Source organism: Astatotilapia calliptera, chromosome 20 (genome assembly GCF_900246225.1).
Source record: "Astatotilapia calliptera chromosome 20, fAstCal1.2, whole genome shotgun sequence".
NCBI lineage: Eukaryota > Metazoa > Chordata > Actinopteri > Cichliformes > Cichlidae > Astatotilapia > Astatotilapia calliptera.
This window is the reverse complement of record NC_039321.1, coordinates 6,571,104-6,598,872: the sequence shown is the minus strand read 5'-3', so window position 1 is coordinate 6,598,872 and position 27,769 is coordinate 6,571,104. Positions and strand designations below refer to the sequence as shown.

General features: G+C 40.4%; 1 protein-coding gene across 2 annotated transcripts in view; it reads left to right on the top strand.

Annotated features, from left to right (window-relative positions):
* The first annotated feature begins 4,898 nt into the window (after window positions 1–4,898).
* Window positions 4,899–27,769, top strand: part of plekhg5b (pleckstrin homology domain containing, family G (with RhoGef domain) member 5b) — a 72,018-nt gene continuing 49,147 nt past the window's right edge. For both annotated transcript variants that reach the window (XM_026154207.1, XM_026154208.1), the window contains exons 1-2: window positions 4,899–4,917; window positions 17,007–17,083. The gene's annotated coding sequence lies outside the window, so the exon portion shown is untranslated. The remainder of the gene's footprint in view (window positions 4,918–17,006; window positions 17,084–27,769) is intronic.

Genomic DNA, 27,769 nt, shown 5'->3' with positions numbered 1-27,769 from the left:
AGAGGTTAACCTCAGCCTGTTTGATGGGCCACCTTGCTAAATATAACCCCCAACCTCCTCCACATGGGCATGCACAAGCCTTCAACTGCACTCCCTCTGTCAACACTCAGACTTACACACTTTCCCCCCCCCTTACTGCTCACAGTCCAAAAGTCTCATTTACAGTCTTGTCATACTGCAGCCACTCGCTCACTCGTTCCTCAACACACCATTAATACTTTAGTGAGTGTGATCCTGTTTGAGCAGCCAGTTCATTCAGGCTTGACACACTAGGACGTTTTGCTTGCTATTTTTGTCTTATCCTACTACGATTAGTTGGAGGTAGCTAAATTAACATTAATATTTGTAGTAATATCACCTCTAATTAGTGTGTTAACTTAAAGGTTTGCAAGCAGTGCTGTACTGGATTAAATGACTACTGAGGCATTTAGAAAATATTCTTACTGCTAGGGACTTCCTGCATGGTGTATATAAACCAAATGCACTCAATAGACATTTTATTAGGTATACCTTGCAAGTACCAGATTGGACCCCATTTAGAACTGCCTTAATTTTTCATGGTACAAGGTGCTGGAAACATTCCTCAGAGATTTTGGTACATGTTGACATGATGGCATCACACGGTTGATGCAGATTTGTCAGCTGCACATCCATGATGCAAATCTCTCATTGTACCACATCCACAAGGTGCTCTGTTGCATTGAGATATTGTGACTGCAAAGACCATTTGAGAACTCATTGTCATGTTCGAGGAACCAGTCTGAGATTATCTTTATAAAAGGACAGCAGCCATCAGAAGATTTGTGTATAAAGGCCATGAAGGTGGTCATAAAGGGATGGACAGCAAAAGTCTGATAGGCTGTTGCATTTAAATGTTGGTGCTAAGATGTGCTAAGAAAACCATTACACTATGATCAGCTTGAACTGTTGATGCAAAAACAGGTTTTACCCATGCTTTTATGGCCTTTACACCAAGTTCTGACCCTATCATCCAAATGTTGCAGCAGAAATTGAGACTCGTCACATTAGAGAATGTTTTTCCATTCTTCTGTTGTCCAATTTGGGTGAGCCCATGTGAACTGAAGCTTCTTTTTGTTTTTAGCTGACAGTGGCAGCGGTGTGGTCTTCTGCTGCTATGGCCAATCTGCGTCAGAGATGTTGTTTTGCATACCTTGGTGGTAACAAATTGTTATTTGGATTGTGGCTGCTTTCCTATTAGCCTGAAAAACTCTGAACATTCTCCTTTGACACAACCAGCTAGAGATCAGCAGTTGGTGAAATACTGAGATCAGGGAGTCTAGCACCACATTTACTTAAATCGCCTTTCTTCCTTATTCTGATGTTCTGTTCGATCTTCAGCGGATCATCTTGAGTGACTCCCTGCCTAAATGCAATGAGTTGCTGCCGTGTGATTGGCTGAATATCTGATCAGCCAATCACACGCCTGTTGAACAGGTGTACCTAACAAAGTAGCGAGTGAGTGTAGAAGCTGTTAGCATAGCTTTGCATAAAGACTGTAAACAGGAAGAAATTAACCTTTTACTGCCTGATATGTTTTAGAAACCCAGTTTGTTTTTTACATACATGTGAAAATATAGATACTTCTGTCACCACAATAGTGTAAAAGGAATCTTTGTTCCCTTGTTGCATGTGTATATTTCTTTTTAGGAATTTTATTGTGAAGGCTCACTTTGCACTGCAATAGAAGGGTTTCCAGCAAAGCACAGAGACAAACCTCAATCTGTCAAGTAGTGTTAATTAGTGAGCTATGGAAATGCTCTTTTTCCCTTTACTTTTGGACAGAAGCAGACCTTTGTCGTTTATTATGCTGACCATCTCCTGGCTGTAGCTACTTATCAGGCAGATATGATGCAAAGTTCTTATCAAACTCTGAGCATAACAAGTGTCAGTCAGGGTCAAACTGTTCCTTACAATATCCTGGATGATAAGATCAACATATTTCTTTGCATAATAGGGCTGTCATCATACTGCTCCTTCTGCTGTTATCTTTACAGTACCAGAGACTGGTTGAGGACTGCCATTCATCATTGCATTGCTGAGAGACGCACACTTCGAAACTTTGCACTGGCATCAAGATTTCTGCCCTAAAAAGTTTACATTATCAGATGGAACAATTGATATCCAGATCAGCTGTTCGAAATCCTTCATTTTCAGCCATGTTTTGTGTGGTGTTTATTTTAAGATGGGTGAGAATCACTCAAGCAGATGGGAATGCAGATTTGTAACACCTAGTCCACGGATGTTATACATGAATGTTCTGCTTAAAAAGCCAGGGGCAGAGCCGCTGAGCTTATAAAAACAGTTGCATAATGTCTTCTGTTTTTCTGAGATTCTTTGTTAAGTCTAAAGAAATAATCCTGATTATTTTATAGCGATTACATCAGGTTTATTTTTAGCTTGAACTTGTGACTTCACTTTTTTGGGGGGAGTAGGAGTGTGGAGATTAGAAATGAGTGTTTAAGAGGAAGGGATGCTGGTGGTTTTTAGTACTCGAGGCTACTTCTTGAAAATGCAAACTGCTGGAATACCTATTTGTGAATGGAAACCTTTGTCAAACCTTGGCAAATTATACATAAATCAGGCTGTGTAATCTTGGTAGAAATACAGATTCCCTTGCATTTTGGTCACTATTGGACTCGTCTCCAATCGTAGCCTCTGAAGGAGGTGGCCAGGATATCTGGATCCCAGATAATGGTTGAAGACTGGTTCCTGTTCCCTGTGCCAGTCATTGTTTATGAATGTAGCTAAATTAAAACGTGCTAATAAAAAAGCTTCAGATGACCCTTTGGTTTTAAGATTGTGCGTGTGCACCTGCATGCAACAAAAGCCTGCTCAAAAACATGTGCAGTCAAACTGATTAGACTCTTCCACAAAACCCAAAGTTACCTGTACCAAAAGTCTTTTCATAGGGATTAAACTTTGTGCATGTTCAGGTCCAGTCAATCTGCCAGCAAACACCTGCCCAGCCTCTGAAAATGTGTTTTCACTGTACAGAAACCATTTCTAGATTCTAAATTACACACAAATATTCTGTGTATGAGATCAGACCAAAAAGCATTCTAATGTCAGTATTGGTGCCATACCTGAGCAGGTATTTTCTGTTCTTGATAGGACTAAAGAAGTGTCTTTTTATTAAAAGCTGAGCTGATGGATGATGATGAAAGCGAGGCTAATATCTCATCTGCTTTCCGCTTTGTTTCTGTAGTAGGTGGAAATTGGCCCTTGTATTTGCTTCCCAGTTCTCATGCTGCACGACTGCACTCTTCATTAAAAGGAAGCTGCGTGCTCAAAGCTGCTTCAGATTATTACCATATGTCTGCAAAGCCCAGCGCTGAGCAGAAAACCAGCTCCCATCCTACCCTCTAATTTCTTATCCCAAAATTGGACATGTGGGTCGCTATGTGTGACAACGTCCCTCCCTTCCCCCGGCCGGCGCAGCACATTCTCACAGTATTTCTTCTCCCATTTTAGATGCATAATAGCAGTGCATCAACCTTTAAGCAACCCTGGAAAATATTATGTCTTGATTTGATATCTAACTGCATGTTGGTTTAACCCTTCAGCTGTTTTTCCAAGATATTAGAGGATCGGAGTGCGTTGTTTCACTCGAGCGTTTTGCAACTGGACTCCTTTTGCTCATTTCCGAGAGGCTGATGTGTGCGTTCTACCTCCTCAGAAATATCTGAGCTCATGCTCCACAGAGCTGGTGCATTCATAAAAACGAATAAATCTTTCAGGAGACATAAAGGGCGCGGGCACTAATCAATGCAGAAAAATGTCAGCCTTTTACAGTTTGAGCAAAACATAAAGAAAGTCCGCTCTGGATGTAGGAGGAGGCCTAAAAGAGATCTTTGTGTCACCCAGTCCAAAAGCCATTGGCCCACATTGCCCGTCCCAGCATGCAACTCACCTCTGCATGAATAAAACACTTGTCTGATGGAGTGGGCAGAAAGCCCCCCTATCTCCAGGAGATCCTACACAGGGCTTTAACATGAGCAGCTTGCCTCACACGCCAACTTTGCACAGTTTGAGAAACTTTGTCATGGATAAAGTCAAACCTCAGGGAAGGCGACGGCAAAGGAAACTTGCTCCTAGAGATGAGATGAGATGAGCAACACCCTTTTTAGCAGTTGGTTGTCTGTAATTTAGTTGGGAAAAGCTTGGATAAATGGATTAGAAGAGGACAGCATTTGGTGCTTGACAGCTCCTGGTGGGCGGCTTTAAGTGGATGATTAGCAGAGAATCTAAAAACCTACAGGATCAACAGGACGATGCAGTGAACAGAAGGTTCAGAGACATTTATTGGTCTTTGCTTTGTGGGGTCAGATGCAGTATTAAATGTTGCTTATTTTTAAATGATAAAAAGTTTGTTGCAGTTACAGAATTGATACTGTTGTCCTCTGGAAATATAATTGTACTCGAAGGAAGTGCATTTGCTCACTTGGACTCGCTGTGAAGTAGGATCAGACTTAGACAGGAGGTTCAAAGCAAGTTTTAGCAAGCGCAAGCTGGATGAGGTAATCGTGCAGGTGGAGATTACAGATGAACATATTGGCAGTTGGCAAAGTTGAAAGCAGAGTTGGCTGGCAGGCTTTGTCTTTAAAAATGGTCAAAGAAAAGGGAGTAATAATTGTCTGCAGAGCTTCAGATAATTGTTCAGTGGGGGAAGGGGCCATGGGCTGCTCAGACTTTTCAATTTCACAAGCAAAGTATGGGCAAAAGGCTAAATTATATTCATTCCTGTAAAATATTTGCTTGTCGAAGAAGTCACAATGTTCCTCTACTGGAAGAAGCGTGGTGCGTACGAGTTGGAGGCTTTGCCATCTCCTTTCAGCGAAGGGTTAATGGAGCGCTACTCCTGGTCTTCATCCCTGGACGTCATCCATGATCTGTGTGGTAAGCTAAGGAACCAGGTCACCTGACTTAACTTTTGGATTAGTGTTTGTGTGTCTGGTTTTCTGCACAACAACACAAGGATGAGCATTGCATTGGTTTGTGTTTGTTTTACTTTGGATTATTTTAAAATATTGAGATGCCAAATATGCCACAGAAATGAATTAACCAGGCCCATTTCACTAATCACCACAGGGCAAATGTCTTTGTACACTTCAAAATGTACTAGATTACAGATTATTACAAATTGTTTGTCCCTGATCTGCTTTCTTTAAGACTGCAAAGCTCAAAGCTGCTTTTTGGAACCAGCCTTAATAGTGACGGCGTGAATGCTGGCTCGCTTTGATATAGAACGTGTTTGCTGTGTGCACGTCTGAGAGCCAAACGCTAAAATCTTCACACGCGCTCAAGTTTCTGATGTGTCCAGTATGTGTCTGCTGAGAAAAAACCCACCAGACTGGTGACATTTAGGCTCAAATACACCGTCTTTCATGCTAATTAGTTAATTAAAAATAAAAGGAGAATCCTTTGCTTATAAGATGAACATTATTCATTATGAAGGAAAAAAGAAATGGACCATGCGCAGTTCAGAGCGTGTCCACTAAGTCGCATCCGTATTTCACTGATATGATCAAGTGATCCTTTAACATTCATAAGAAATAACTCTGCAATGTTTTATGTAACTTTTCTGCAAGAAAAAAAAAGATCACTTTCATTTTGAGTGAAGTATTTTATCCCCATTATGGAAAGGCTTTTTTTTTTTTCCATTGCTCTGTTCTTCCGTGGAAAGCACTCAGTGACCTGGCATGAAGACAGCCTCACATGAGGTAGACAAGAGGGAAAGAGCGGATGAGACCAGCTTCACAGATGAAATATTTACCATGGAAGAAGTGCGTAACAGCACTGAAATCCTCCCCTGTCTCCACTCGGTGCCTTTTTTTTTTTTTTTGAAGTGGCACAGGGGCAGTTGCTTTCCGCTGTGTCCCCTCTCCCGCCCCTCCAGATTTACGCCATTAGTGAAAGGGAAGTGATAACACACGGCTGTGGAGGAATGTTCTTCATCCTGTCCTCTTTGCCAGCCAGCCTTTTGGAAATCGCACTGCTTTTTAGTCAGTCTGCCTGCTGAGGCAGACCTGTTTGGCAGACGAAAGAGAGAAGAGAGGAGCCAAGAAGGGTACAGTCAGGCTGTGATCCTTACTTTCTTTTTTTTCTCCATTTCTGTAATTAAGTCCTGAGCTTCTACTGAAAACATTCTCAACTGTATGTTAGCTGTCAGCTTTAGGATATTGTTACATTCACCAAAATGGAAGAAAAAAAACAAACTTGAATCCAGAATTCAATCATTTCCATGGATTATCTTATCTATCCAGTGTTCTGGGAATCCATCCTACCTGGCAAACTGTCCTAACTTTGTGAATATGAGCTAGAAGCATACTTTAACAGCTAAAATTAAGTGGCAAATCATCCTAGCATTGTTAATAAGACCTACAAGCATACTTTAACGGGTAAAATGAAGTGGCAAACCGTCCTGGCTTTGAGTATGAGCTACAGCCATACTCTGATGGGCAAAGTTAAGTGACAGACCATCATACCTACTTAAATTTGTGCTAGAATGACTCTGTGACAGCAGAAATGTGCATAAACTACTTACGGTAGGACGTTTTGCCAAAGTAGGATGGTTTGTCAGAACACCGGATCTGTTTTTTTGACATATTTGCAGCGGTTGAAATATGACCAAGAATCTAATTGTGCTGGCAACTCTGTGAAGCTGTACCACGGCACAGCGGTGCTTGACTTTTACACTAATGTCACCGTATTAAGAGGTTCTCTGTTACAGTGCTAACACGCTGATGTTTTGCATGCTAACATTTGCTCAGTTCAGCTGAAGTTGATGACAATGTCAGACGTAAACGGGATCACCTGATTATTACAGTCTGTCCTGAGAGATGTGTAAATATGTACAAAATTGCCACAAAGTTAAATTTCAGGAGAACAACCAACTTTTTTAACTCTATAGGTGCTGTGTAAAAGAATCAGTAATAAAAAAACTACAATAATAAATAAATAGTTGGATGTATAGCTTCTTTAATAAAGCTAAATAAGCTGTGTTTGGTACTGCTGAAGATAAATCATCTGTTGCAATACAATACAACTTTATTGGCATAGCACATTTAAAACCAGAGGTACACCAAAGTGCTTCACATTATCCAGTAAAAGCAGCAGCAAAATACAAATGCAAATGAGCTAGCAGGTGGAAAGCATTGATTAACAAGCATACAAATTAAGCAGATATCAAAATAAAACTTCAAAGGTAAAATCAATACAAAACATTGTTCAACAAAACAGAAGAAAAGGGGGTTGCATGAGCGTACACTTACAAGAAGCGTGCTCTAGATAGCCGGGAAGGCTGAACCGAATAGATAAGTATTCAAGGATTCAAAAAGTCTGCATCGAATCAGACACACAACTAGCTCGTGGGAGATTGTACCCAGAGGTTAGGTGCAACTGAAGCAAAAGGATGGTCCCCTCTGGTCTTCAGCCTTGGCCTGATGATCTCAGTGCTCTACTAGGAATATACAGGCTGAGAAGATCAGTAAGATAGCTAGGCGCAATTTTATTTATCTCTGTGTGCAACTCTTTGGTCTGTTTGCGCCATCAAAAGGACTTAAATTCAAAACTTTCATGAACTTTTTCCCCACACCAAATATCTCCGTCGATGGATGATTGTGCTACACTTTAGCCTCAAAGCTTTAAAACCTTATTTCTGGCAAAGTCACAAAGCCTTTAAAACGTTTGATTGCAGTTGTTTTGTTACAGTAACTATTGAATTTAAAGTTTCCCTTCACTTGGAAATGAGCTTCAAAATTACTGACCAGTGGCGTTACCAAGATGGTTTCTGACTGGCTTCTGGAAAGACTTTGACTTTAGTGTTGAGGGGGAATCTAGAGCTAGTCATGAACCCAGTTACACAATCACAGTATATATTATGTAACACATCTGATCATGTGGTAATTTATCAGCTACAATTGTGGGCAAAAATTGGATAATGAAAGCTATTTTGGCCTTTTTGTAACATAAGCAGTGTTCTGAACAAATTAGGAGTAGTTTTTGTTATTTTAATTGCAGACTTTTTAAAAATTTTCTTAAGTGAGTCATAATTGAGGCTTCTAAAATCATTGGTTTATCCCAACATGTGCTTCTCGTACACTGTGCTAAGTGCACACTGGCATTCCTCAGGTCATACTCAGACACGAGTTCCAGTAACAGCAGAACATGCCTGTGTTTTGCTGAAAGTTAAGCACCAATAAAGTCCATAAAAGAAAAGCCTGACACAAAGAGGTCACAATAATAATATCTTGCACTTGTACCAATTACTGTACTTTCTGACACAAATGCCCCCAAAAATTTGAGCTATGCAGTAATCCCCTCATGATGCCTCTTAAAAATTGTGACAGGGTTGTGAGTTTTCTACTTTAACGCAAAAGTCACCTAGACCTTTGGATACGCATGGAGAGGCTGGAGAACGGTGCTTTTGTTCATTGCTATTAAATAACTGTGAAATGACTCAGCACAGTTAATCAGATATTTGTATTTTTCCACATCTTGTAAATTGAAAACTGTTGATTGCTTCCTCCACTCTTCTGTGGAACAGTTTACACTTGCTGTCCTGCGGTTTTCAGTTTTATGCATGGCGACCTCGGGTTTGTGCAGATGTGGTGGAGGATGGAGAACGACGGAGGGAAAGGGTGGGAGAGTGTGCGATGCACATGTGTGGGTTTTTACCGCCACTGGGGTAAAACAACATTAAGAAGAAAGCCTGTGTTCTGCCCCCAGTGCCACTGAAGCCTCAGCATTGGAAACAGCTGCAACCTGCTCGTGATTTAAGGGATGCTTACCAGACCCAAACCCAATCCACCTGTAGAGGAACAGGAAAATAGTTGGGCTTTAGTAATAATGGAGGGGGTCGTTATTTACGGACCACAAGCCCCTGGGAGTGAGAATGAGTGTTTGAAATAAAAGGTAGTGTGGACATTAAGCAATTATTTCTAAAAAAGAATTTTTGTATTCTCCTTTTTTTTTTTTTTTTTTCTTTTAAGTGATTTCCTGTCTGGTAGCCTTTAAAAATAGCTTAATCTTCTGTCTGGGAGCTGAATGAGAGGATTGGACCAATCCCAGTCTCCCCACTTATGGACTCTCAGACCTTGAGGTGTGTTCCTGCAATGTGGATTCTCACTCGGTTGTATCCTATTGTCATACTGTCGAAACCATTATGTGTCTTTCTGTGAGTCTACATATTTGCAGACTTCTCGAACAGTCTCATCGCTAGGAAACTTGTGATGCTCTAATATTATATCTATAAATGACGTCATCTGGTTACTTTGCTGCTGCTCTGCCTTTGCAGAGTTTTAATGTTTAAATAGGATTTTCCGATCTGTTCTCACTCCCAGAGGTAAAATACCGATGCCGCCAGAAGGTGCTGGTGTCCACGAGCTTACCAGTTTTGTTTTTTGTGACTGTGCACCTGTCCACTAAGAATGTTCATTACAGTGCAGCAACAACTATGCACGCACCCCAGACAGCAGACTTTAGAAGTAGAAGCATAAGAAGTATAACAGGAATGACTCCTCAGCTATAGTGTCTCCAGCTGTCTGTGTCTGCAGCAGAAGTATAATCAAGGCCTCAGGAGGCAGGAGGGGTGGAAATGGACTCAAACACCACTGTCGACCAGGAGTCTGTGGTGCATGGGAGCTTTACGGTTTCCTGCTGTTTACCTTTGCTTACTTACTTAGGTTTGAAGTTAAAATTGTAAATTGGGTTTAGTTATGTCCCTTCATTAATGCTGTTGCATTGAAAAAATACTTTTGATGGTACTCGGTGCATTTAAAAAGCAACACTTAGAAGTCCTGAGCAAGAAACCATGAGGGTTGGAAGATCTGTTTCACTATGGCTTTGATCAATAGTGAAACAGATCTCCTAACACGTAAGCTGAGGACACTCTGCGGTCTCCTCTGAGGTGACATTGACAGAACAGCCATGTATGATCTAGGATGAGAACAGGCTGGATTTACATAATATTCATCTTAGCAGTAGTTTGCTAAAATGCATAGCCACTTGGCAGTCATAGGCAGAATGCTATTAATAGACCCAAAATATAAAGTCCTAAAAAGGCAACTGTTAAACACTGTTTGTACTGATTGTATGTCCCATGTGGAGCCCTCATTAATGCACTACAGCTGTGACTTAAGTCTATGAGGGTTTAGTGATTAGGCCCAAGGTGGGAGATTGAGAGACTGATACCAACGTTTCTGTTTTCTCCAACCTGATAAATCAGACTTGCAACTGGTCCTGACTGAGAAACAGCCCAGCACATAACTCCCTGCAAAACTTCTGTTTGTTGTCTTAATCCTTTTTTTAAGGACTGCAGGGAGGTTTTGCTTTACTTGGACAGAGCCAGATTAGCTGGCCCCCTGATTCCAAACTTTATGGTAATGAAAGCTAACTGCCTCCTGGTTCCAGCTCCGTAAGTTTTATTTGGCCATACAGATGAGGGTGATATTGCTCTTATCATTTAGTGCTGCATCAATAAACTATGTGGTCAAGCAGTCACCAAAATAGCTAATATGCACTATAGCAGAAATAAAGCAGCACTATTGCACTTTTTAAACCCGTCCTTTCCTTAATTTTTTTCATATCTACACTTAATTTGGGAGATGGATGGAATTTATGCTAATAGCATTAACTATTAGCGACTCATCTCCACAGCTCTGGCTTCAATCGCCCAACTTTTCTGTCTGCTGCGCCACGGGTGCTGATATGTCCGTCTCTATGCCAACTTTCCCTGCCCGTATGGCATCCACCTGTCTGCCATCTGTGTTTGTCTCCCAGGAGTGCTTTCATATCTATCTCCTGGCAGAGAGGGGTGTGTTGCGTTACACGAGGGGGTGTGGGAGTAGAGGAGGCCGTTAAAGTCTCTCAAAAACAACATGTGAAGACGAAGAGAGGAGCCAAAGTCTGTGCAAACGCAAACATAAGCTCACCCTTTCTCCATGTACCATGATGCGACCGCACCAAACGGAAGGCAGCACGAAGCATTCTTGAGATTCCTTGTGAAATTGTGCCGAAGGCTTACGGTTAAACGCGCGCCCAGCTCTGTCTCTGCCCACCTCATGGTGAAGAAGAGACTAGTGAACAGAGTGAGGCGTGATCGAGTGGTGGCTGAACTTGCTGAGAGTTTCATCTCAGACCAAATCTTTATCCTGCAACTGAGGTGTGCTGGGGTCACTGACCATTTGTAAAAAAAACCCTCCTCCCTGAGCAGCCTTGGTCCTCTCATAGGTTGTTTGGGACAGTAGCCTGTGGCTTTGGATTTCTCTGTTTAATCTAATACACTTGGAAGTTGATGTGCATTTTTGTTTGCAAATAAAAGACAAAGCACAAGTGCCAAAGCAATGAATGGATTAAATGGCGTGTTTATAATCTGCTAATATTAGCAGTCAGCCTAAGCAGCTTACAGTCTGTAGTAGGGTTTGAGTTTACGCTAAAGCCAAAGAGTGCATGTGGACATTACAGCAATAGCTTTTTATTTCAAATTTGTTATTATTGCATTTGTTTTATTTCATTGCATTTCACTTTGTCTTGCCAGTTCTTTGAATTGCACTATTCATTAAAGTGCGACATATTTAATATTTAACTGACTGATTGGGGCAGCTAAAGGTTATAATGAATATAGTTAGTGTTTACAACTGGCAGATCCACTGTGTAGTATCTCCCTGCAGTGTATTAGCCACTTCTCCATGTCATAAGAGTTTAATGTTAGACTATCCTGCAGGTCTTTAGTACCCATCTGTACCCATACCTTTAACTATTCTAACAATTCCAAAATTCAGCTCTTAATTCTCATCATAACTGCGTATTTTCTCATGCACTGTGGAGAAAAAAAAGTATCAAGAAGGTAAGCTAAGCAGCCAGACATGGTTTAGTTTGAATGATCTTATGCATTTCCATCTATACTCGCATCACCAGAAGCTAACGAGCTCTGCAGTGCAAAACAAGAACAGCACTGCTGCGAGATCAATTTCTGTGTGTGAGTCAGAGGTATACCAGATGGCAGAGTGACAGCCTGTGGCAGTGCAGTTGTGTAGGCTCCCATTGTGCTAATGGTAATATGGTAATGTGTTTTGCAAAAAATAAATAGATAAATAAATTAATAAATATTTTTTTTGATATACTGGGTCAACCTGGAGATTCATACACAGTAAACACGTAGTGTGCTCTTTTTTTAAACCTAACCAGCGAGCCAGTGAAAAGGCTACAACCAATGATTATACTTACCTTCAGTTAATCTTGTCTCCTTTATAAATAAAAGTGTGGAAATTATAAATTCTCGGACTTTATTCATTTTGCTATTATTGGTCTGAACAGCAGTCCAGAATTATGAGGTGTTCAGTATATGATGTCACAGAAAGACTGACATTTGCCTGGGCTTGTAGCAAGCGTCTACATTTGGTGGAGAAGTGAAGAGACTGTTGAAGTGTTGGAACATCATATTCATAGATGCATCATTCTCATCGCAGAATAAGGACAGGCAGACTAGTGTGCATGATTAAATCTGGCCTCGGCTGCTTTGGGCTTATTTATGGGGCTGGTTTGGATACCTAATGTTTCTTTGCCTCGGGCATTGTCTCTCTGCGGTGAGCAGGCCGGCGGAGAGCTGTGTGGATGGGATGCACCCCTGTCTCTTTAGTGTGCAAGCTCATTGTCTGCTGTCACGTGTGTGCGTGTATGGTGTGTGCTCGTGTTTGCTTTTGGCTTAATCAGCAGTGCTGAGTTCAGAAATTCCAGTTCATCAGAGAGAGAAAGAGGGAGAGTCAGCAAGATATGAGCAAGTAGGAGAGAAGATGGAGGTTTGGCACATAATGGTGTGATTATACGATAAAAGGAAGGATGGTCATGAGGAAGAGGGCTAAGGAGAGGAGAGCTTAGCACTGAAATGCTATGTTGTGGGTCGAAATCAAGGCGAGAGAAAGCCATCCATAAAGCTGCATTCATGTGTTGTGTTCCTTTTGTTGTGGCAGTGTTACTGTTGGCCAGTTGCATTGTGTCAAATCAAGAAACGTACCTTTCATCGCAGCTTTGCTAACATTTCTGCACATTTCTTTATTACTGTTCTGTGCTGTGATTATCTAGAAGGCAGTAATAAATTACACCGTTGCCAGTAAGATGATTTCTAGATGGTTTTGTATGTTGAATTCAAATCTGAAAGTAGATTTGAACCCAACATTTCAAATTTGGATAAAATCTGTGTCAACAGGATTTATGCAATGATTAGACTCCAGTTCTAGTTATCCTGGTTTCTTTTCCTTCTTAACTTTTCTCAGGTCCTGTGTAGGCTCTTTGTGGAATTCTTTCCTTTGTTTCTTTTGACATGATTTACAGTTAAGAGTTCATCTGCTATAGTTTTTCTTAGGCCTGCTACTTTGTCTTTTCTCCCCCACTTGTCTAATTTCCTTTATTTCTAAGGACATGCTGCATAACATGGTAAGATATGGCAGGTTTTTTGGCTAATAGCTCTTTGGAAATAACCTTGTTGGTGCAAAAATGCTATTTTATATCTGACAAACTGCTTTATCTTTGGCATTTTTAATTGATTCAGCTAAATAAATGGGAACAAATGATACTTTTGCCACGTGCTGTACAATACAAGAATGTCTAGCTCCTTGTAAGCAAAATGTAAAGAAATTGTAATTCTTTTCATTTATCTCTGCATGTAAACAAGCTTAATATAATTCGGTGTGTTACCATTAGTGTATATACTTGAATTCTTCTTCATGTTAGGAAGGGGAGACTTCCCTGTGTCTCTCTCCTTCCTTCCTTCCTTTCCTCCTGTGAGGTGCACGTATGCAGCACCACTGCACAATTAGCAGTTAGCGTTATACATGTGGATAGCGCTACATAAGTCACGAGTATTAAATTGTTTCCCTACACCGACCAACTTTATGTCTAGAAACTGAGAGTGAAGCCCTCACTGTCTAGCTGCTTTCACATATGTACATGGGAAAACTCAACTAGCTGTCTTTAACCTGGCAGCACACACGTACAAGGTGTGTGTCATGCTCGCTATACCATGGTAGAGTAGCCCGGGTTATTGTCGTGATGCCTACAAAGTGAATGTGTGTCCTTTGCCTAAACCAAAAGTGTATCCAAAAGTGAGAATGTGACTCATGCAGATAGTTTGTTTTATGATAAATGTGATGAAAGATTACTTTTGAACAGTACACCAGCACACCTGATTTGCCTGGCTGTAGTTCATGTGTGAAAATGGTTTCAGTATGCTTATGGATGCTGACCACAAAAAATACAGTGGCCTTTTGTTTTTTGGATCTTTCTCATTGGTGGAGCTGGAAAATGTGGCCAAAAAACCACTTTTGCAACTGGCACAGTTAAACCATGAAGAATACATTTACAGGCTGCAAAAAGATCTTGAGTATGACGCTAAATGTTGTGTATAGACCCTTTCCCTTAAGTTGTGGTTGGCCAACCAAGTTTATTTTTATTTATTGATTTATTTTTTAAACCATAACCAGTGTCCAAATGTTTAGGTCCACTTTGGATTTTGTGTTTACTGCTTCACCTCCCTGCATTGACATCTGAGATCACACCGATAAGCCAAGTAACATTTGTTTTGTGGACGACTGTAAACTCTCGCTGTGGTAAAGACTGCTCTTCTTCTTTGGGAAACTCTCCATAAAAGCTGGAGGCTCCCTCTGTAGCCTGCTGCTTGTAAACCCCGAGGGAAACATTAACCTGAGGCCCGCTGGCAGAGGCCACTGTCAGAGCTGAGAGCGCGTCTCGGCCTGCTCCCAGCACAGCAGACACACAGGAGAGGCCCATTTTCTTCTTTTTTTCCCAGAAGGTGGTGGAAGCTTTACAAAACAGGCTAAGCCTCTGCTCTATCACTTTAAATGGTTTTAAGGGTCGTGAAGGTGTTTGGGTCACTCTTTCAACATCTAAACTGTTGTTTAGATTAGTTGTTTACTGTTGTTTACCGTCTAAACAAGTAATTTCAACAGTTTAGGTGTACTGGCATAATTTTTTACACACATTTGGTGTCCCCAGAAGGCCAATCTTCATGTCTCATTACTGACATCCTGACTTTGTTTAGGGTTAAAATGGATGATTTTAGCTTTAGAGCATCTCAGCAGTGTTTTTAATAGAATATTATGAATTTTTGTACATATTTGTGTCAGATCTACTTTAATGTTAATGTTTGATGTGTATGCGTTAGTCCCCGCAGGGAAATTACTCCTCTGCATTTAACCCATTCACCCAGTGAAGCAGTGGGCAGTCACCAATGCAGCGCCCGGGGAGCAGTGTGTAGGCACGGTACCTTGCTCAGGGGTACCTCAGGGTAGCTGTTCAGTGGAGTCGAACCCCCGACCTTCCGATCATGGGGCAACGACTCTACCTACTGAGTTATCCCTGCGTTGCGTCATTACAGCATGTCCTTGTTGCTCAAGTTTTTAACTCTTTGCTCCTTAAAGATGACATGTGAGGACCTCCCTTGTACCTTTAATAACTAGCCAGCTTGGAATCTATCACAAATGACCATTAGAATAGGTTTGGGGGTTTTCCAAGGATATCCCTACTAAGGTGATCACTTTTTGTTCTGGAAGCAGGCCAGAAATATGACAGAAACTGCTGAGTTCCTATAAGAGAAACAAGGTTGACCCCTATTGGGCATCCAAGAGGGGAAAAAGTTGAGGCACATAGTGCATTTCTGGTAGGGACGTTTTGTTGCTCTGCTGGGAAAAAAAATCACAAAAACCTATTACAATATATCAAAAACTGTTTTCTGACCAGATACTTATAAAAATTAAGTTTTTCAGTTAAGTTATCAGGGCTTTGCGTGCTATATGTGAACTGAACATATAAATATGACCTATAGACATGAGCATTTTATCCTGAGGACCTTGGGACAGTCTCACCAAGCTGCTAACATGACTCTAAACCCCGAGTCCACTGTTGAGTAACTTGACTGCACACAGGTTGACCCTTCCCATCACAGCTGGGAAACCTCTGGCTCAGTGGTATGCACCAATTACAATGTTTTTCCGTCTTCCTCACCAGCACCCTTTACCTGTGATTGCAGCTGCAGCCAAGTGGATGACTCAAGGTGACTCGTTTCTGTGTGCGGGCTGTGAGCAGGGCCTCGTTTCTGTGATGACAAATTGGTGTTTTAAATTTGACCTTCAGTTCAGCCACTAAGTGACTTCATTTCCTAGCACCAGTCCTCCTCTGTTTAATGTTATTTTATTGGTGCAAAAATAGAGACTAGATTATTAGTGAAAGTTTTACTAAAAAGTCCTGTCATGCGTGGAAACTGCAGATCTTTTGGAGCGAGGCTCCTTCTGTTTTACCCTCCTGGCTTTTACTTTCTCCTTTCTTCACATGTATTCTCTGCTTTTCTCATTAAACGGTCAGATAAATATTGGTGTGCTCAGGGCCTCTGTTATGATATTTTTATCGTATGTGTACATGTAGGAGATGTAGATGTAAACACTGCCTTTTATCGTGCCCCCCGGTGTAGCGATAGCCAGCTAGTAAGTAGACTTTAGAAGTTTATTTGACAACAGTGATTTGTTATTGTGCAGCAGAGTGCTGCGAGCTTGCCCATGATGAGTGCACTTTTGTACAAAACCCAGATTGGGGCTTCCTCTCATTTGCTCCATTTTCTTCCTGTCTGTTCTTGTCATTTCTCTCTGATCTCCTCCCAAAAACACACCCCACCCTCTTCCCTCTGTTTACCTTCCCTTCATGAAATCTCTGTAGCCGAAGTTCTTTTTCTTTTTTCTTTCTTCCATTTTTTTTTATTACGTGGCTTCTAGGTCTCTATTACTGTGTGTTTCTTGTGCTCGTAGTCGCTCCATCCTTATGTAAACACAGGCAGCGACTTTTAGTCTCGCTGTCTGCAGTACGTTTTTAAAACTTTACCAAGAAAGGTGTGTTAATGGACGTGCTGCTGGCTGGGTGGCTGGTTTGGTGTTTTTAGTGATACAGAGGGAAGTCAAACTGACCCGTGTGTTCTGTTTCAGATGAGAAGCCCGTCCAGGAGGACGATGGGGTGGTGTGCCAACATCCCGAGTGTCCTGAGCGGCGGAGGGCCTCTAAGGTAAGATCCTTAAGGCTTGAAAGGCTGTGCATGAACACATTTCACTTTCAGTGAGATGGTATAAAAATGATTATTGGCGTAAGTCCGTTAACTAACTGGGGCAAGGTCTACGTCTGCAAGGACAGGCTGCAGGGAATGCAGTTTTTATACCCAAACTGCAGCTCCTCCTGGTAATGTCTATGTGTGAATGCAGAGCATCATATTATTTATTCCTTACATTAATTGGACTTTGAATTGGACAAAGTCCATACAAGCTCTGAACTGGCCACCAGTTAGTTTTAAGCAGTTAAATGATAATAACACAATTAAAATTATTTCAAGCAATTCAAGCGTAAAAATCCTGGTTTCCAGCGTGATGGAAGAAAAGATCCACACTACTGCCACATCGTCCAACAGCCGAGTCAGAAACAGTGATGGAAAATCATGTCCGCAGACACAAAAATTAATCAGGTTACTATATGACTATATTGAGGTGTTTTGATTGAGCTAACAGTAGCCATCAGAATTTGTTTGTAATGTTAGGTTTTTACAATATTTTCATGAAGTCTAACAAGCTTACTATTATTTATTACCAGCGTTATGCGTCCATGTCACCTGGTTTTACACCCGTGTACATTTGTGAGTAAATTTAAAGTCATCAGCAGGTTGATGTTATATATAATGTGCTTATTAAATTTTTGTCTTGGAGTTTAATGAGGAAAAAACAAAATGATGAAAGATACCAAAATGCCATATACCTGCATTATTTCTTATGTCCAGCAGGGGGCGAGTACTCTGGTTCCAAAAAGAAATAGTCAACATTAGCCCTTGTTTCCCTAACTATGACCTCAGTAAACACTAATAAAGTTACTGGTTTCTTATCCTACTGCGTTCAACACAATTCTCATTTTAAAATGTATGGTCCCACTAGAGTCAAAAAGGCCCATAAAGGAGGGAATGGTTTCACGCAGATTTAGCTTGTAATGAACGCTATGGCCACATTTATGAAGGTATTTTGCTGAACATAGCTATTTGTATGCGTTTTGGCCTTTTCAATGAAAAGTGAATACTGAAGATTACTGTTTTGGAAAAACTCCTGTTGAGGTAAAGCTTTTTGAAAACTCCATATGTCTGCACAAAGAAAACAGACTTGAGACTGCATACATGTAGCTGTATCCTGGCATATCGCTATCCTATGAATGTGGAGCAAGATGGCGACAATTGACTCTTTATTTACTGTATGGATTGTGCATGAAATGGAGTTGATGACTGAGCCTTACAGATGCTGGCAGGTGTACAGAGCAAAGGTAGCCATCCACTTGTGTTGATGTAGTTCTATAACAGACAGCTGGACAGGAGTGGTGTCAGGTCTTGACTTTATCTTTTGGGACTAAAAACAAACTTAGTTCCATGCTACACTCACAGTAAAGGAAGTACTTGGGGCGGATGGATGAATCACCAAAAAGCCTGACTTGGACATAGAGACCGCTGTTTGCATTCCACTTCCTTCTGACAGTCAGATGGGTTTCTTTAAACCATAATGATAATGGTTGTTTTTTTTCTAACCTTAACCAAGAAGCTATTATTTTAACCATGATGACGAAGGTCCTCTAACATTAACAAACCAGTAATTTTAACCACCACACGTTTCCCCATCTTTAACAAGTACTTATTTTAACTCAGACCGTGAACATTCCTCAACCTGAAACAAATCTTTTTTGCGCCTAACCTTAACCAAAGTTAACCTGGTGGGATTTTAATACAGATGTCAGAGAAGTAAAAGCTTTTGTGTGACATTCTGAGCGAAGCTACACGGGATGTGATTAGTAAGATGTCCAATGTCTTAAACTACAAATTAAAAAACTTTGTAATGAAAAGGCACAAACCCTGACTAACTCCTCTTGGCCTGAGTGTTTGAATTTAATTAGATTTAGCCTGACAAAATGCTGTTGTGGTACAGTACTGCGAAAGGCGAAGCAGAGTGGGAAATCTGCTTTTCTTCTTCTTTAGGTGTTAAAAGTGGCGTGAGTCTTGGGGCTCTGTGTCTGGCCACCAGACTGTGAAATGAATTATTCCTTTGAAGCCACTGGTTTCTGAAAATGGGAGTCTGGCCAGAAGACCAAGGGAAACCGCCATAGTGTCTGGCTGGTCACTCGCTAACTCTGGTTTGTTTTAGTTTGTCTGCTCTGCCCTGACATCTCCCTCCTGCCGCTAAAGCTGGGCATTAGACAGATTTCCTATTGAAATGAGATGTTGTCTCCTACTGTCCTCTCTGTGGAAACAATGGAAAAGGAAGATGACACGGAGAAAAGATTTCGAATTCAGGCAGGCCTCTGGAGAGAGAGAGAGACGAGTTATATATAGTTTTTCTCCATGGCAACTGAGAATAATGAAATGGGGGAAAGAAGAAAGATACAAAGTGCTTAACCTGAACTATTCACACTGTCTCTTTCCTTTCTCCCCACATAAGTCTCCAAAATCCACTTTTCCTTAAAGACAAAATCACTTCAGACTGTCTGGCCCCTCTTGCATGACAAAGTCTGTCCTGTTTTTAGGATTTGTGTGCCGAGTTGTAAATGAGGCAGGAGGCTTTCTCCTTGGTCAGGGTCAGGCTTGACGTTATTATGTAAGGAGATTATAGAAGGGCTTGTATCCAGGTGCGGACTGGGACAGACGGGAGGAGAACGAGGCTGACGGCAGATACAAGGTGTACGGTCTTTTTAGGTAACACAGAGGCTTTTATTTACATTGTGTTTCAAACAGTTATCACCTTCTTCAGATCGCTAAGCTCCATTAAACATTCAGATGTTACTAAACTTCTTCATATAAACTTAAAAATAATTCAATTATTTGTGTATTTTCAAGTGACGGACTAAAAAATGAATCCAACACAAGTGCTCACACTGCAGTTCCTCCGATGCTCCTCTCCAAAAGCAAATCAAACCTGTAGACTCCCATGTGTAGTTACAGCCTAGAATATATTTTTTGTTTCTATGCTTACTAGCAGCTAATTTCACCCTTTCAAATTACTTTTTTTTTAATAGCACAGACTGTTAAATGGTTTCCAGTCGCTCTCTGCTTTGTGACTTTAGGTTAACTAATTTGATTTGCGGGACCTTTTGACCATGTTTGTTTGTAGTCTTTGTGACTTTGAGTCCTTTTAATACAGCAGTTAAAAAAAATATGGCTTGCTGTGCAGTTAATTGTGCAAACAGACCAATGAAATTTGACATCACTGAATCTATAATCTGATGGGTTTTTTGTTTTGTTTTTTTCTTTTCTTTTTCTTTTTTTTTTGAAGATGAATTCAAGTTTTAGTTTTTTGTGTTAATTTGGTATTTTGCTTATTAGTGTCTCAGCTGACTCCAGGTTTCACCAATCTTATAAACGGTACATTGCACAATGACTGAAACTAGCACCACTGAATATACAATGGGCTGAGAGGTCAGTTCCTTGATCGTTAATATGCAAATTCTCATGACCATTGATCAACCACTACTGATCAAGGCCCATTGATCAAAGACCACTGATGAGGATGTCTACATCCTGGACAGGGAGGAACGCTGGTTTGAGTGCAGAGTCAAGGAGGCCATTTACGTGAAAAGGGAAAGACCATCTCTTAATCGAGGAGGGGGCCTAAGGGTACATCTTTTACCATCTTTCAGTAATGCTGTGATTGCAGCCATTCCCCAACTCTCTGTGAATGGTACTCATGGCCATTGATCGGCAGTCTTTGATCACTACCTTGATCAGTAGTGGTGGATCAATGAGAATTTGCATATTAATTATCAACTGACCACCCAGCCCATTGCTGCTTCAGTGGTGCTAGTTTCAGTCATTGTGGAATGTACTGTTTAAAAGATTGGGGAAACTTCCAGTCAGCTGAGACTGAAGCGATCACTTGGATGAGTGACAAAACGTTTTTCCCACTGAAAGCGCTACATCCAGATCAACAGAATCAACCTTTTGGGATTTACTTACCTGGATGATTGAGCATGCATCAAGACACTTTGCTTTGAGGGGTTTTTGAAGTCTGTACAGTGTATACAGTACTACACCCATATTAACTCCTGTTCGTGAATAAAGCAGAGATGAACTCTACAGTCAATAAGTGCACTTGAATTGTATTTTCTGTTTTACTGCTAATATGTAATAATTCCACTTTCAAAGTGTAAATATTAACAAGAGTTCATTATATTGAAAGACTTAAATGTGCTTAATGGAAAAAGTGGAAGAAACTACCTGCAAAGTGTGCAATATCTACATGTAAAATATCTACAGACTTTATCTTAAGTCAAAAGAAATGCGTTGCATCTGTTTGATTCAATCTTGTACCATCATAAAAACAGGTTTTGTAAATATATAGTACTCTATATACTAGACACATTAAAATTAAGCCTCTAAAAGCCACCTGTTGGCTGTATAATGAGTAGCAAGTGAATGGTTTCAAATGAAAGACATTCATTGAAAATATTGTTTTAAGTGAGTCACTGGTGTTATTCTTGCACCTCGATCCTACACTGCCTGTTTCTGCTCTAGTGAGGAGTGGATAACCCAAGATGTCACAATTCCTAACGCTTCTGGTAACTGTATACTTTAACTTAAGAACATTGAGGGTGAGTCATTTTACATTTTTTGGTTTCCAGATCATGAAAAATCATTTTTGTTGTGTACTGGAAGATGTTGTGATATTATTCATGCTCACAGCTGTTGCTCAATAGTAGAACTTGTATTGTCTGTAACAAGCTTTAAGCAGCAGGGGGCATTTCATGGCCGCCCTGACCTCCAGGTCTGCTGCTGCTTATTCTCCTCCAAAGCTCAGTCTGACTAGCAAGAGCCACATTTCTCAGAAGAATTTGAGCATAAATATATCCCTCGACTTTTACCCACTCCACCCACGAAACCGATTTAGACACATCAAAGAAAGCATTTTTTACTAAATAAAAAAAACACATTAAACTTTTATATTTCACTTTAAGAGTTTTTGAAATGACTCCCAATTATCTCTTTGATATGTCGGCAGCTTGGCAACAAGCTACACTGCAGGCACAAATGCATAGAGAGAGAAAGCGAGTCTTGGACTTGTAATGCTCTTTTTCAGCTGTTTTATTCCCAGGCAGGCTTGCCTTTAGTCTCCTCCTGCTATATATCAGCTCCCTGGTGAGGCTGTGTCACTTCTAGTCGCAGCATGACTGGCTGGGACTTGAATGAGTCCACCTGGGCCATAATTTACTGGAATCACACCAGGTGTCACCGTGTACTTGTGCTGCTGTAGCTCAGCTGTGCCACCACGTTAAAAAGCAGAGCTCCTAAAGGTTCCTAAAAGGATTTTAAATGGCCCAACACATGTGTTTCCACGGGTTTTTTGCTGGCGTGTTTGGATACTTTTGGTTTCCTTAAGTCAGAGGGATTTGAAATCCGTCTGCAGGTGTCTGTCTGAAAGATAATGTTACAGGGTGGGTTCTCGATTGAGGTGGTGGGATACGGTAGTGCGTGCTGGTTAGTGCTCACTGCTAGTCTGAGCTTGCTTGCTGGATTGAGGTATAGACAGAGAGGAGTTTATTATCCCCCTCCTCCTTCGCTTCTATCCCACCGGTCCCCTTTATTTCCCTCCCTCCCTCCTTCAGGATTGACATGACCAGACAAGATGACTCGCAAGGCGTGGGTTGCTTTGCCAACGGGCCCCTCCCAGTCCAAACAGCTGGAGGCACAGGGATAATGTGTAGAAAGTGGAAATTGACAGAAGCACAAAGGATGAGGAAATGTTTAAGTCAGCTGGATCCCCCTCGGTCTCTGTACGTGCATTGTGTGAACTTTAAGCTTCTTTCTGTACGCTTGTGTCTCCAGCTACTCTCTTCCAAATAGTTGCTTTTTAATGTGCTCCAGGTTTGGACAGATCTGGGTAAACGGCATCATTTTTTTTAGGCAGCTAGGACATGAAATAATTCTCAGCAAGATCGAAACTAAAGTGTGCTTTTATTTATTGTTGAATTGAAGTAGAAGTGAGTTTATATGACTGCTCCCTTAGAAGGCTTCTGTAACAGGGATTTTGATCTCAATGGGACTTCTTAGTTAAACCAAATATTAGGAAAAGTGGCAATAGATTTGCTGATAACGTCTAGATGTAAAAAGATGTATGAATCATTTTAAATTCAGTGGAAGAATTCCCTCTGTCCTGACTCATGATGATATGGGAACCTTATTGAAATAATTACACAAAACTAACATCAGTGCTGTATTTTACCCTGTTTTTCATCGTTTTAGAGAGATTGGAAACTCTCATAGTTGCATTAATTTGTTGCACCTTCTTCTTCTTGAATTGTTAATGCCTCCAGCTGGAGAACTGGCACCAACAGCTTTTTTTTTTTCTATTTCTATAAACCTAATATCTGAATAATGTCAATGTAATATCCATTTTCTTTAGTCAGTTTAATGTGCACACAGTTAAAGTTGCTCTGTATTTGGACATGTGGAGTACATCTCATTTAATCACTCATGTTTCTGGCTGGCTTCCATTTTTATAAAAAAATTTCTCTTTTCCCTCTTTTGTTCCCACTCTTTTATGTTTTATGAGCAATCCTTTGCTTATGTTTAATGGTAATTAATTTTTATTAGTCACAGTCTTATGCGATATACTTAGGCAGAATCACCTTATTACTCGCAGCTGACTCATTCAGTCTGTTTTTCTTTTTAGCGGCTATCAGTTCATTTTGTCACGAATGTTTCTTCTTTTATAAGCACAGACACAGTGGATCTTCAGATTTGACCTTGCTTTCTGTTCCACTGAACTGCTCAGTTGAAAAGTCACACTTAACCGACACTGACAGGGACCTTCCGAGGCTGCTAAGTAAACACGTTCATTTGGCTGGATGCCTACTTTCTATATCTTTGAGGGGGATCTAGGGTGAAGGGTATTAGGCATTATTTCCTGGTAGAAATGGCTTCGGTTCTAGGTGTCATAAGCCCCTTTCAGACATACCCTCCTTTCATTAATCTCAGTGTGTCAGCTGTATGAATGAGCAGTCTTGTTCTTGTTGGAAGAGGCACAACTGCAGTCTTGCTATGGGACAGTAATGTTTGCTTTCAGTAAAGGACAAGTCTGAACTACATATAGTAACATTACCAAACAGGCACATCCTCCCACATGCATCTTTGTGAGTTTAATTCACTAGAAGGTGTGTTGAACAGCAATGTGTATATAATGACATTTTTTTAAAAAGTATCTCAAAGCACTGAAAACAAACACCTGAGGCAAACCAATGAAGAAAGACAAATAAGAAAAGCGAACAAAGTTAATACTCCAAGAGAGTCACTCTTTGTGACATTGATGAAAGAACCAAGCTAAATAAAGCAGGTACTGACAATAACTATGGCCATAAAGGCAATAAATCTTCTGCTCATAACTTAAAAGGAACCTACGGTATGTCTAAATAACAGGACACCATCGTATGATTAGTGAAGCCAGCAGTATTACATACCCAACATCTGAAAAAGGCAGCATATTTTCTCTAACAACTCACCACTTGCCTAATTGTTCTTGAATCTTCAGCCTGGGAGGATTCACAACTTTTTCTGAAAGCTCATTCAGCATGCATGGACTCTAAAACAGCCGTTCTACATTCATACTATCCACTTCTTCTGCTCATTTTTCTGGATTCATTGGGTCTTTTAGGAATTTCCAGTTAATGTTAGAAAATGGGGAAAAATGGCTGTGTATATTTGCCTTTTTTCACGTCATGCAGCTTCTTCCAGTATCTTCAATAGAGAGCTGCTGATGGTGATTTATCTCTGGACACAACATACATTATGTTCATCAATATTCTTCACAGCTTGTATTGTAATTTAGACATTAAAGTCTTGAAAAAGATGTCAAAGGATGTGACCTCAGCTATATAAACGTTAGGTTCTTGGAAAGTTTACTCTATGAAGTAACGAGAGACCATTGATTGAAATGGTGGTCTAAAATGCTTTGGTTATTCCAGAGTGAATTGAACATTACAGGAGCTGAGGAAATGTTGCCTAATTACATTTCAATATGAAGCTTAGTACTGGAAAACTATGGTCGTAATTAGCTTTTTAGTCCATGCTTTACATTCAGAGATGAATACACTGATGCTGTTCAGAATCACTATACTTCTACTTTTTTACTGCTAAAGCAATTTTCGTTGTTAAGATTGTGATGTAATTGGTAAAAATCAACTTTTACTAGACGATCTTATTAACTAATGCTATAAACTCACCAAATTCACACAGCTTGGCTAAGCTACAGTTAGGTGACTAACATTATCTAGCTCTAACACTAATTAGTGGTAATTGGCTAGCTCTCCAAATTACTTCATCAACTAGTGTGACCCACTCAAACAGTACTGATTTTTACCAACCATAAATTATGCTGTGCTGCAATGCAAAGGTTTCTTAATCACAATTGCTTACTGAAATACTAGTCGAGGCTTGGCTACGCAGTGTGTAGCTAATGCTGCCTGCTTACATCATTCATGATGTACATTTACATACAATAGTGTCATGCAACAGGGCACTTGTTGATATGTGCGGTTTACTGGGTGTTACGGAGAACTCTAAAAAGCTCAAATTATGGAGGATAATAATTAATGTCATGGTGCAATGGGATGAGTAGTAAGGATAATGTAGCACCTTGTACTTTTGCAGCCTTAAAGGCATCATGTCTAAAACCCCCTAAATTTTATTAAATTAAATGTCCTGAACTTATTTATCCATCTATTTTATTCCATGTATCCATTTCAGTTTGGATTGGGTGGTCTGGAGCCTATCCCAGCTGTCATAGGCTTAGAGACAGGGACACCCTGGACAGGTTGCCAGTGTAACACAATGCTAACCCAGAGAAAGGCATTAATCTAACCCCATCCAGAGGACCCACGTAGATATGATAGTATTTGCAGATTCAGTTTTAAGGAACTTGAACTTAGGAATATAAGTATTTATTGCATATACTCTCTATATAACTGTAAAAAAAATGGAAACATCTGACAGTTCAAACCAGAGATTTGGTGTGCTATCCAGTAAAGTCTCAGTTATAAGAACAGTCTGGATTAAACTGTCTGGCCCTCTCTTGCATTAAAACGTTTTGTTTTGATTCACTGTTAATCATCTCTTTGTTAGGATCCTGTTTGTTATATGATTGACCAGTCTGCTTGAAGACATTAAAACCAACACAACAATAAGGAAAAAGTGTGGAAAGCTTTAGTGAAATAATAACTTTAATTCGCAATTGGCTTTTTGATGTGAACACTATTACTTTAAGTAGTCTTGGAAATGATTTTGCTACCTTGAGAAAGACTGAAATCATAATCTTTGTTGCTTCAGTGTAATCTTTTGTGTTACGTTGCACACCACGCTTATCCTGTTAAACACAATAATATCTTCTGTGTTTTGGGTTATTACTCAAAAGTGATATTCCCACAATTATGTGGACATTTTTCTTCAATGGCGTAACACTGTTGCGTGGATCCCTGCCACGGTGCAAGCTACAACAGCTCCGTCTTCTTCAAACAGACACGCAGCCTACATCTAAAAGGCAATCAGCAGCTCTTTTGCCTGTGTCTACTTTTCCAGCTCTGTGAAACGTTTCGTTCCAGAGAAAGACTCTGATGCTATCTTTATCGTCAGACCCTTGTCACCTACCACTATTGAAGATTGGCAGTGAAATATCAGGTATGAATGTAGCTAATTCCAGAGAAATGGAAGACCACAGTCACAACTGTTGCATTGTCTTCTTTACTTGGAATTTGTAAAGTAGTTTGGATTTTGTTTTTTACACTTTAACTGGAACTTTTACTTGTTTTGACAAGAAGTAATGAAAGTGCGATTTTTGCAATTTTTGAACACGCCCACTAGTGCATCACTGTTTGTAAACATGCTGTTTTTTAGTAATCTGTCTCTTATACTTCATTCATGATGTCAGCTTTCCAAATAAATGGCAAATCATGTTTGGTTTGTGTCAGTCTGTGTTCCTACCCTCACCTTTGGTCACTAGCTCAGGGTAGTGGCTGGAAGAATGAGATGTCAAGTGTGAAAGTCCACGGTGTGATTGTTTTGGAGAGTAGACTAGAGTCCTCCACATCAGAAGAAGTCAGTTGAGATGGTTTGGCTATGTGTTTTGGGTGTCTCTGGTGACTCCTGGATCAGTTGTTTCAAGCGTGTCCTATTGGGTATGAGTCACCCTGGGGAGATCCAGAACATGCTCACGAGACGCAGAATACGCTAGAGAGTCTCTTTCAACTGGCTTGGGAACATGACCTGGACCAGTGGTAGTAATTGGATGGATGAATGACTGGATGACCAAAGGAGTGTCTCTACCAAATGGCTATATGAACAGATATAGCCATTTGGCTAGCCATCACAGCTATATGAACTACCTGATTTTGTACAATTCCTTTTGTGTCTTTAATAAAGACCTGAACATTTTTATCCTCATACTATGATGGCTTGTAACAAAAAATATTCAAACTACGTAGATGTCTTTTAAATTTTGCATTTTTTTTTTTTTTTACTATTTTAAGCCCTCATTACTTCATAAGTATAGGAGATATCCACATGAAGTTCAAAACATGTTCAAGATCTGTTAAAAATTGCAACTGGATACCTTTTACATCCACCCCATGTGTCACAGTCTAAAGCAAAAAGGTTCTTTATTTGCAAATCTGAGCAGCAATATCAGATGCAATAGGA